A 9,945-nucleotide genomic window follows, 5' to 3' on the forward strand; every position below is an offset into this window, starting at 1 on the left:
ATGGGATGTTATCTAATAGATGTTATCTAAGGAACTCAGAGAGATTAAACGAGGGTGAGAAAGATGTAAATTGTGTGGCACCGAGAATGAAGAGATATACTCTTTCCCAGACTAGGCACACAGTGTCAGACAAGGGCTCTATAAAAGCTTCCTTTCATCTGAATTTGTTCCCCATATGATAGAGACATCTCCTACTTTCCAAGGGGAAAAATGGGTGCAGGAATTGGACACAAAGCTAGGAATGAGATTCGGGAATAAATCACGTAGCAGCCTGTGCCCCCAGAATCCCCCTCGGTGGCCTGGGAGTTAGACACAATAACACCGTCAGCTCTCAGGAAAACAGTACCAGATAATCATGTGTATAATCTTCACTGGTTGCTTCTCAGGAAGAAATGCTCAAACTGAAATAAGAGCAAAACTTGAATCCTATACTAAAATAGTATTTATTGACAAAAAAAGGAAATATCTACTTTCATAGTCAGATCTTGAAGAAAGATTTAGCAATAACAGGGCAATGAATTGTAGAGCTAAAATACCATGCCTAGGAATTGTGATAGCTCCGTCCTCATGAGTCTCAATAAGCTCAAAGATTAGTCCTTCCTCAACATATATGAGTGATTCATTTTTATTTAATAATAACTAATTGTCTCTGGGTTGTGTAATTTCTCACAATATTATAAGTGGAGGGATGAAAAGCAACAAAAATAATGAAAGAATTTCTCGGTGTGGAATGTTTCCATGTTACTTCTTACTGTTAAACCAAAATGTTTCTTGGAAAAGTGTGCCTTTCTGTTATTCAATGACACAAAGCTTAATGTAGCAATTTAGCTTAGTGTTTGCATTGCTAGGCCCTGTATTTAGCATGTCATAGGGAAAGGATGCAAGATCTGCAGCTGGCAAGCCCTGCATTCAAATCCTGGCTCTGTCACTTAGTTGTAATCATTAATAGTTAATAATTATTGAGTTAAGTCATTTTATAGAGGAGAAAACTGAGACAGAGAGTTTAGTAACTTGGCCAAGGTCACAGTAAGTGGGAGCCAGGATTTGCTTCTATATCTGTGTAATATCTCTTAACCCTTATGCCATATTACCTTTTTGATATGGTTTGGATTTGTGTCCCCATCCAAATCTCATGGAGATTGGAGGAGGGGTCTGGTGAGAGGTGATTGGATCTTGCAGGTGGATTTTCCCCTTGCTGTTCTCATGGTAGTGAGTAAGTTCTCATGATATCTGATTGTTTAAATAGGTGTAACACCTCCCACTTTGTGTTCTCTCTCCTGCCACCATGTAAGACATGCCTTGCTTCCCCTTTGCTGTCTACCATATTGTACATTTCTTGAGGCCTCCTCAGCCATGCAGAACTGTAAGTCAATTAAACCTCTTCCCTTTATAAATTACCTAGTCTCTGGTAGTTCTGTATACCAATGTGAAAAAGGATTAATAGACTCTTCTTTCTTGGATTTACGCTCTGGGCAACTTAGCTTCTTTGGACTTCAGTTACTTCATCAATAATATAAAAAACATGCTATCTATCTTGCAAAATTCAGGAGAAAACTAACTGAGATAATACATGTAAAATGTTTCATGTAGTTCCTGGCCCATAGAAGGTAATCATTAAATAGTAGCTATTACTATATTTGATAGATTATTGTTTTTATAATCTCTAAGATTTTACTAATAAAGTGACAATTTTTAAGTCATATAGCTACATTTTCATCATTAAGAATAAAGATATTAGTACTAGCTTTTCATTAATTAGGAGAATTGCAATTACCATTTAACTTCTTTTACCTATGTATTTTGAGACTATCAAGTGCTTAAAAGATAACTAATCAGGGCTTGTTTTAGTCAGCAACTACAAACACACACACACACACACACAAATGCATAAAAGATTAAATGAATGCTAAGTGAAACTTGGTCTCAACCTTCTAATCTAAATAACCCAGAATAGTGGCTTACATTGACTCTGAAACATCATATCATTCACCAAAAACATAAGCCTAATCACACACGTGAACTGGCTGGTTATTGGACCAAATTTTCTGCAAAAGACATTATTGTTGCCCACTCAACAGGATTTACCAAACCCCTACACTCTGCACCTCCTCCTTTTATATTTCCTTACTTACAGATCCCAAATTTTATTCCAGGTATCCACAGCCACAGGTCCCAAAGAGATGAGGAACCCCCCACTAACCCTAGGTAGCAAATCATGATTGATCTAAGCTAATGCTGGTATTTCCTTTCTCCTGGTCAGTGACTGATTTAACAATGGACTTGTGAAAAGAAGCTAGATAGGAAGTCAATGGGGGACTTTGGAAAAGTATATTTCCCTCTCAAAAATAAACGTTCAAGGAGAAATGTGGAACTTGGAATTATCTCCAGTGGCTAGCTTGAGACCATAAAGATAACCACTGTAAGAAGATAAATCAGCAGGGCGCAGTGGCTCACACCTGTAATCCCAACACTTTGAGAGGCTGAGGCAGGTAAATGGTTTGAGTCCAGGAGTTCAAGACCAGCCTGGGCAATGTGGCAAAACCTTGTCTCTATGGAAACTACAAAAAATTAATCAGGCGTAGTGGTGTGCGCCTGTAGTCCCAGCTACCCTGGAGGCTGAGGTGGGAGGATCACCTGAACCCAGAAGGTCAAAGCTGCATGATCAGGTCAGACCATTATATTCCAGCCTGGGAAACAGCAAAGTCTGGTCTCAAAAAAAAAAAAAAAAAAAAAAAGAAAGAAAGAATAAAGAAAAAGAATAAATCAACATGCTGAGCAAAAAGATGGTGAGAGCATAACTTCTTCATGAGCCACTGAAGGTAATAATAACTCTGAATGTATCCTAACAAGAAGCCCTCTAGACTTCTTGGTAGTAAACTAATTAATTTACTCATTGCTTAAGCCATTTTGGGTTGGGTCTTCTGTTATCTGAGGCTGATTATCTGTGTCTTGGTTAAGTCTAGGGAATCCAAGACAACACAGATAGTCCAACATTCTTGATTCTATGATTCCTACCAAAGGCATATGACTGAAGGGAGGAGGAGAAACAGCAAAGCAGTATAGTGAAAGTGAAGGAACTGGGAGAAATTCTCTGATCCTGTCTTCCAGATATGTGCTGTTCCTTCCCACACTCACTCCACTGACCTTGTCTAGCAAGTAGCCCCCACCAATTTGCTCTTTCTAAATCTGCCTAGAGATGTCCCCAAAATGGTGCAGTAGAACCTCAAACATTGTTGTTATCCTAGAAAAATTGCTCCGGAATTGATGCATCCTCTGAAAAGCAATGTCTTCATTGAAATGCGCCTTCTCTCACTCTATACAAAAACATGAAGTGTCATCCCCATCTGGCTTCTGTCAAGCTTTCACAGGACTGGCCACATTTGGAAAGATTGGAGTAGAGATAGATGAGCTGGCCATGAGCCACTAGGTGTGTCTCTTTGATTGTGTTGAGCATCAGAAAGAGAAACTTGCCTGAGTGGATATAGCTGTAGAGAGCGAAGAACAGGAGCTTCATAGAGCTGCTCAATAAAAATCAGAGAAAAGGAGAGACCGACAGTAACAGCCTCCATTCATCAGGGTGGCTGGATGATTGTCATGAGCAGCTGTTCTCTTCCACTACTGATAGGCTACAGGATTATATCTGGGAACAAAATTCCCTACAGTACAGTTCGTGGGAATAAAAGAATAAAAACATGCCATGGAAAGACATTATAAAAATCTTCCCTAGAGACTTCTTGTGGTTTTTTTTCTTATTGAACCTATAAATATAAAATGGAGATACACACAAACACACACACACACACACACACCCCTACACATATATATATCTATGTATATGTTATATGCATAGATATATATATATATATGTATACATATATAGAGATAGGTGGGAATAAAAGATGATAGAGATAGACGATAGATAGATGATAGATAGATAGATAGATAGATAGATAGATAGATAGATAGATAATGCTGCATACATATAAAATGGAAGAGGCAATACTTAAACACAGCCCTGCAGCAGGGATAGACAAACTGCTCTCCAGTCCTGTTAGTCTGTGATATGCTATATCCTAAGGACACATTCCACCCCCAACTCATCAATGATTATTGTCATCATGAATTATTCTTGCACTGGTTAGTCAATCCCTTTCTTCGTAGGCTTGACTAAAGAACTCACCCTGCAATTTCAGCTGCACCTCTTCCTTACCACTGCTTCTCATATCCTCTTTGTTTCCCTGGGTCTCCAATTTCATTCTTTCCCCCGCTCTTCTTAATCCGTCATTCTTTGTGAGACACTGTTGGCTGAGCACTCCACAATAGGCCTTGTCTCACCCTATTTACCATGCCCATTAAATCTATTAGTCTCACTACACTATCAGCTTTTAAAAGCACCCCTTTCACAGGCCCCCTTCTTACCTGTTCTAATGACATTGTTCCCTCTTCCACTGCCCTTTGAACACTCATGTCATTAAGCTCCAGTTTCACTTGCTTTTGATAATGACAAGATGGCTGCCCTCTATAATCTTACTCTGGAGCCTAACAGAGAGAATTTTTACAGCAGCAGCCACAACACACACCTATTGATACCTATGGATGTCTCCCTTTGCCTCTCCTTCCCTCAAGGCCTCAGAGCTGCTATTAGTGTGATTCTTTTCCCACCATGAGTGGCCCGTTCCTCACAGCAAGTCTCGTGTCATCTTTCCACAGCCTGAGTTAGCTCACACAGGCTGTTTTAACTGGTCAATTCCCATTTACACAGGAGGGTGGGGAATTATGTTCAGCCCTTCCCTCTTCCTCTTTCCTCCTACTAAGCATTCTGCTCAGATGTTTAATTCCCATTCATTTCCTAAAATATTTATTTACTGAGTGTGTTTTAACTACCGGGCTCTGAGCTAGGTGTTAGAGAGACAAGATAAATAAGATTAGTCCCTTCCACAAGGAGATTCCCATCTGGGTGCAAGGGAGGGAGAAGATGGACCAATGATTGTGGGCTAATTGTTTTATCCAGGCAGGAGGGAATCCAGGCACTCCAACTTCTGTCTTGTTTCTATAGTAAAAATAAAGGTAGGCGGTGCAGAGCAGTGTCAAAACAGACTGCACCAAAATCAGGATGAAACTTGGTTCAAAACCTGGTTCAGCCACCAATTTGAATAACCCGAGGCAAGCCACTGGCAGCTTCAACAGAGCCTGGGGGTCCTCAGCTCTGAAGGACAATGTCAGTAGCACCTATCTCCCAGGGGCTATTGTGAGAACAAAATGGAACAGCACCTGCAGAGGTTGATAGCCCAGCACTTGACATAAATGTTAATTCAGGGTGCACATGTTTCTCACATTTCCCAGAAAATCCCTGATTTTTTGAGGCTGAGCATCCTTCCAGGAAACTGTTTTCCCCAGTAATATACAATTGGTCATTTTTTTCTAGGAGTGTGGGTTTGTTTGAACACATGTGTGAGATGGATCAGCTTTAACTGTACTTGGGTTGAGGCAGCTCAATTAATTAATCTACAGATGAATTAATCATCTAGCACCTTCCCTCTAGAGACATGGTGCCCATCAGGTTTGGGGCATGGGGAAATTAGAGTCTCTGCTGGGAATTAATTCATGTCATATAGTAGAGCTGGATTTATTACCACTGACAGTCTCAACACAAGGGGAGCCTGAGACTTGAACAGCAAGGGTGTTCCAGGTCAGGAGAGAGCCATATTAACAGACTTTCCACAGAAGCCTCATGTCTACTGTCTGAGCAGCAAAGGCCTTGAACCCAGCTCCTGCTTCATTTCACTGTGGCAGAAGACCCCCACCTTTAACCACAAGGGAAGGGGCTCTCACAAAAATCCTTTCCGTATCTTGCCATCCTAATGACTGCAAAGTGTCAATTGAAGGGCAGTGAAAAATGATTCTTGAGCTATGTACAGACCACCCCAGCATTTTAAATTACAGATTGTACAAGAAAAATATAACTTCTTTTGTTTTGCCTGCATTCAAGATAATCTTATCAGGATTGTCAGGAAGGAATAATACAGTAGTCAAAAGAATATTCAATGTTCCTTCAGGCACTTTTCAGAATCCAGAGTGTTGGCACATATTTAAAAACCAAATACGGAAGAAATGCATAACTTAGAGAGCTCAGGTGCTAAATTAGCAGGGGCCGAGGGAAAGAACAAGTTGGGGAAATGCTTCCTCAGAATGCGACCTAGACATTAGCCACAGTGTTTCTAACTCTTGTCAATGCACTGGAGTCTGGTGTGGATGTTAAAATCATCCGATAACTTGTAACCCAACTATAGGCAGTTAGACATAAGCTACAAGTGTCTATTTTTACACACCGGCAGCAATTCCCTTGGGAACCCTAGCCTTGCTTTCAGCCAACTCTTCTGTCATCCCTGAGAGCCATTCACTCCTATGAATGTTCCATTCTCTTGTTGGATGCCTTTAGAAAGTTGCCTTCCAGTTCCTAATTACCTCAAGCAGCTGCCTAATGCAGCTTCCAGGCTCAAAACACTGTGGAGTATCCATTTTAACACTATCACTGACTGGTGTTGAGAGAGGGATTGCTTCTGTGCCTGTCAGGAAAACAACAGTTGTCATATTTATTGCCTCCTAGGAAACTAGGATGCCCTGCCATTGTACACGGGATTTTTCCTGGGGGGCTCTGGCTGATGGAACATCAGGCATACCAAAGAGGAATGGCTTTGTTCTGCCCTCTGCTCTCCTTGGCAAGGATACTTAAGTACCATCATCAACAAGTCTACATGTACACTGGAGGAAACATTTTACAAGCCAAAAGCAGTTAGGACAACACCATTAACGCCAACATTGACAACACAATATTAACTCTAGGTGCCCACCTCTGGGCAATGGCTTACTTATTTCAGGAAATACCAAGTTACAAAAAGCACTCAATAAAGACTTGTGGATTAACTGACTCCTTGGTTGGTCTGGAACTCACCTATTGAATACTCTGATATTCACATTTTGATACAAGAGGGTAGGGTATTCATGGCAATGGCATTTGCTGCCAGGGTCTTTGGCCCGCCCACATTTACAGACAGGCAGATACTGTCACTGAGGCTCTTTGTTTCCCACAAAGAATAACAAAACTGCCAAAAAAGAAATTATTAAGAGAAAAAAAAGAAGATGTTCTTAAAGGGTTTGGCTTTCATCATTAAAGAAAAATCAACATTTACATGTATTGTTAGTGAAAGTTTATAGCTAAGTGCCATTTATTTGGACACTGTTTTCAAAAAGTGACCAATAATGAATTGCTAGGGTTTCAGATTCACTTTTCAATCATTTCTTCCTTTCTTTTCATCAATAGTTTCAGAAAATAATCTAGTTTCAGTAGCAAGTGTCACAAGTGCAGGGTTTTTTAATCAGAATAAACATGTAAAATTAGTTTTCCCAATTTGAGAAAATGAGTATTCTGGGTGCTACCATTTCTCCCTTAAAGTACCTATTAGGACCTTCTAGCATTGAGCTCCCCCAACACTGAGTTCATTTTGCTTGGTAATTCGGAGGTAACTTCAACTTTGTGATCTTTTTTCCAAATCAAGAGGCCCAAAGTAGCCTGTTCTTCCTTGGAAACACCCACATCCACCTAATATCACAAAATAAGTCAATTTGCTTTGGGAATATCATCTACACCTTGATTTCTCAACAGTCACCTTTTGCTTAAATTTATTTGGATGACCTGAACACCAAGGTCCCTAGACATCCGTTAGATCAGTGTGGTGGAAAAAGACATTGAACTTGTTGCTGCAAGATCTGAGTTTGAGGCCTGGTGCCTCTATTCGAAGTGGGCAAGACACGTAATCTTCCTGAGATTCAGAGTCCTCACTCATTAAACTAAGGATCAGAGCTAATATCGCCCCTCTCCTTCATCTGTTTTCCTCTATGATTCTTTACCAAGGACGCACAGATGGTGTAGCTAGGGAGACAAGAGGAAACAGAGAGGGAGGTGAGAGTCCATGCAGTGCCATAGTTACTGAGAAACTCCCAGGATGTCATGCTTTTCTTCATTAATCTTTTGTGTAATTTGTACCAAGGGAGGAGAATGATTGCCAAGGAAATGGGATTCCAAACTCCTACTGTATAGTAGGAGCTTAGTAACTTGAACTGAGGAGCCCAGTTATGTTTTCCAGAGATCCCCAATCAATAGAATTGGCTCTTATCAGGACTCAGAAAACAATACCTCAAAATAAAGGACTCAGAAGCAGCCAAAGAAGCAAGTTTTTCTTTGATTTTCTCCTGCCCTCCTGTCTCAGTCCCATTCTTCCTCGAGGCTAGCCACAGGAACTAGAATCTCTCTTCCCCAAGGTGGGTCAATCTGGCTTCCCCTAAGCCAGACATGAAACCTAAATATATCACTCTAATTTTCCCTCTGCCTTTCTGTGTAAAAACTGGCCATAAAGAAATTATTTGACCTATCTTGTTTGATTGTAGGCCAAAAGACCTCCATTCCAGACAGGGCCCAGAAGAAAGGAACACATGCTCAGAGAGGCCAAGCAGAATCTAGACAGACAAGCCTTGCTGGGTTTTCTACTCAGTCTATTAGCATTGGATCGCACCGTTTTTGTCCATATTTTTACACAACCCTGTCCATAGCTTGCTGAGCCTAAGCGTTAAAAATGGACGATTCCTCCTATATCTTTGGATCTTCATTCTAAAGGCTCCAGGGTATACACATTAAATAAATTTGTATGCCTTTTCTCCTAACAATCTGCTCCTACACTCTCCTTTCTATGGAAAGATGGAATTACTCACAAATACTTCTGAAATGCACATTTGGATGTTCTTCCCAAAGTGCTGATGGATTTGTGATATAGTTTTTCTCCTGCTGTCTTCGCATCTGAGAATACCTGGGCAGACTGCTAGCGCCTGGACAAGACTAAATGACCGAAGCTGCAACATCTTCAGCTGAAAACCATTAGCACTGAACCCTTCCCAAGGCAGAGGATCATGAAGATTCACAAGAAAAAGAGAAACAGAGAGAGAAAGAGAGAGACAGAGGTGTGAGGCAGCTGTACTTGGGTTGAGGCAGCTGTTTAAAGGGGAAAGATAAAGGAAGTGCTTACTTCCCCGCCCCCCGCCCCCGCCCCCGAGATGGAGTTTAGCTCTTGTAGTTCAGGCTGGAGTGCAACGGCACGATCTTGACTCATGGCAACCTCCGCTTCCTAGGTTCAAGAGATTCTCCTACCTCAGCCTCCTGAGTAACTGGGATTACAGGCACCCACCACCACACCCACCTAATTTTTTATTTTTAGTAGAGACGAGGTTTCACCATGTTGGCCAGGCTGGTCACGAACTTCTGTTGGTAATCCGCCCGCCTCGGCCTCCCAAAGTCCTGAGATTCCCGGCGTAAGCCACTGCACCCAGCCAGGAAGCGCTTTCTTATATGTCTATCCATTACATTCTCTTTTTACGTTTAGACTTTTTCATTTTTCCATTAATATCCTCTGCTCTATATCCTATCTCATTTCCCTAGTGAGGGAATAGTAAATGATGTTTTGACTTTTTCGTTTTTGTTTTCTGAATATTCATATTGACTGTGTTCACCAAGAGTCAAGATTTTCTATTAGACCCAGAGTGACATTGCATTTCCTTGCCCCTTGAAATTGGGCAGAGGCGTGCGATTTTGTGTTACCGGTGGAGGGTGTCCAAGTTCTTGGTGTTTTGAACAAAGAATTGGACAAAATGTATAAACAAAGCAAGGAAAGAATGAAGCAACAAAAGCACAAATTTACTGAAAATGAAAGTACATTCGTCAGGGTGGGAGCCAGCGGAGCACAGGGGCTCAAGAGCCCAGTTACAGAATCTACTGGGGTCCAAATACCCCAGGTCTCCCATTGGCCGCTTAGTTTTCACCCCATGCAAATGAAGTAGTGGCCCCCGATCAGTCTGATTGGTTGTGGAAAGCAACCAATCAGAGACTGAAGTGAAGTT

The 9,945-nt window shown here is 41.2% G+C and overlaps 1 pseudogene; it reads right to left on the reverse strand.

Annotated features, from left to right (window-relative positions):
* LOC102136618 (alpha-internexin-like) overlaps positions 1-4,467 on the reverse strand; it is a 54,475-nt pseudogene extending 50,008 nt beyond the window's left edge.
* Positions 4,468-9,945: the final 5,478 nt, after the last annotated feature.

This window comes from Macaca fascicularis, chromosome 12 (assembly GCF_037993035.2).
Source record: "Macaca fascicularis isolate 582-1 chromosome 12, T2T-MFA8v1.1".
Taxonomy (NCBI): Eukaryota; Metazoa; Chordata; class Mammalia; order Primates; family Cercopithecidae; genus Macaca; species Macaca fascicularis.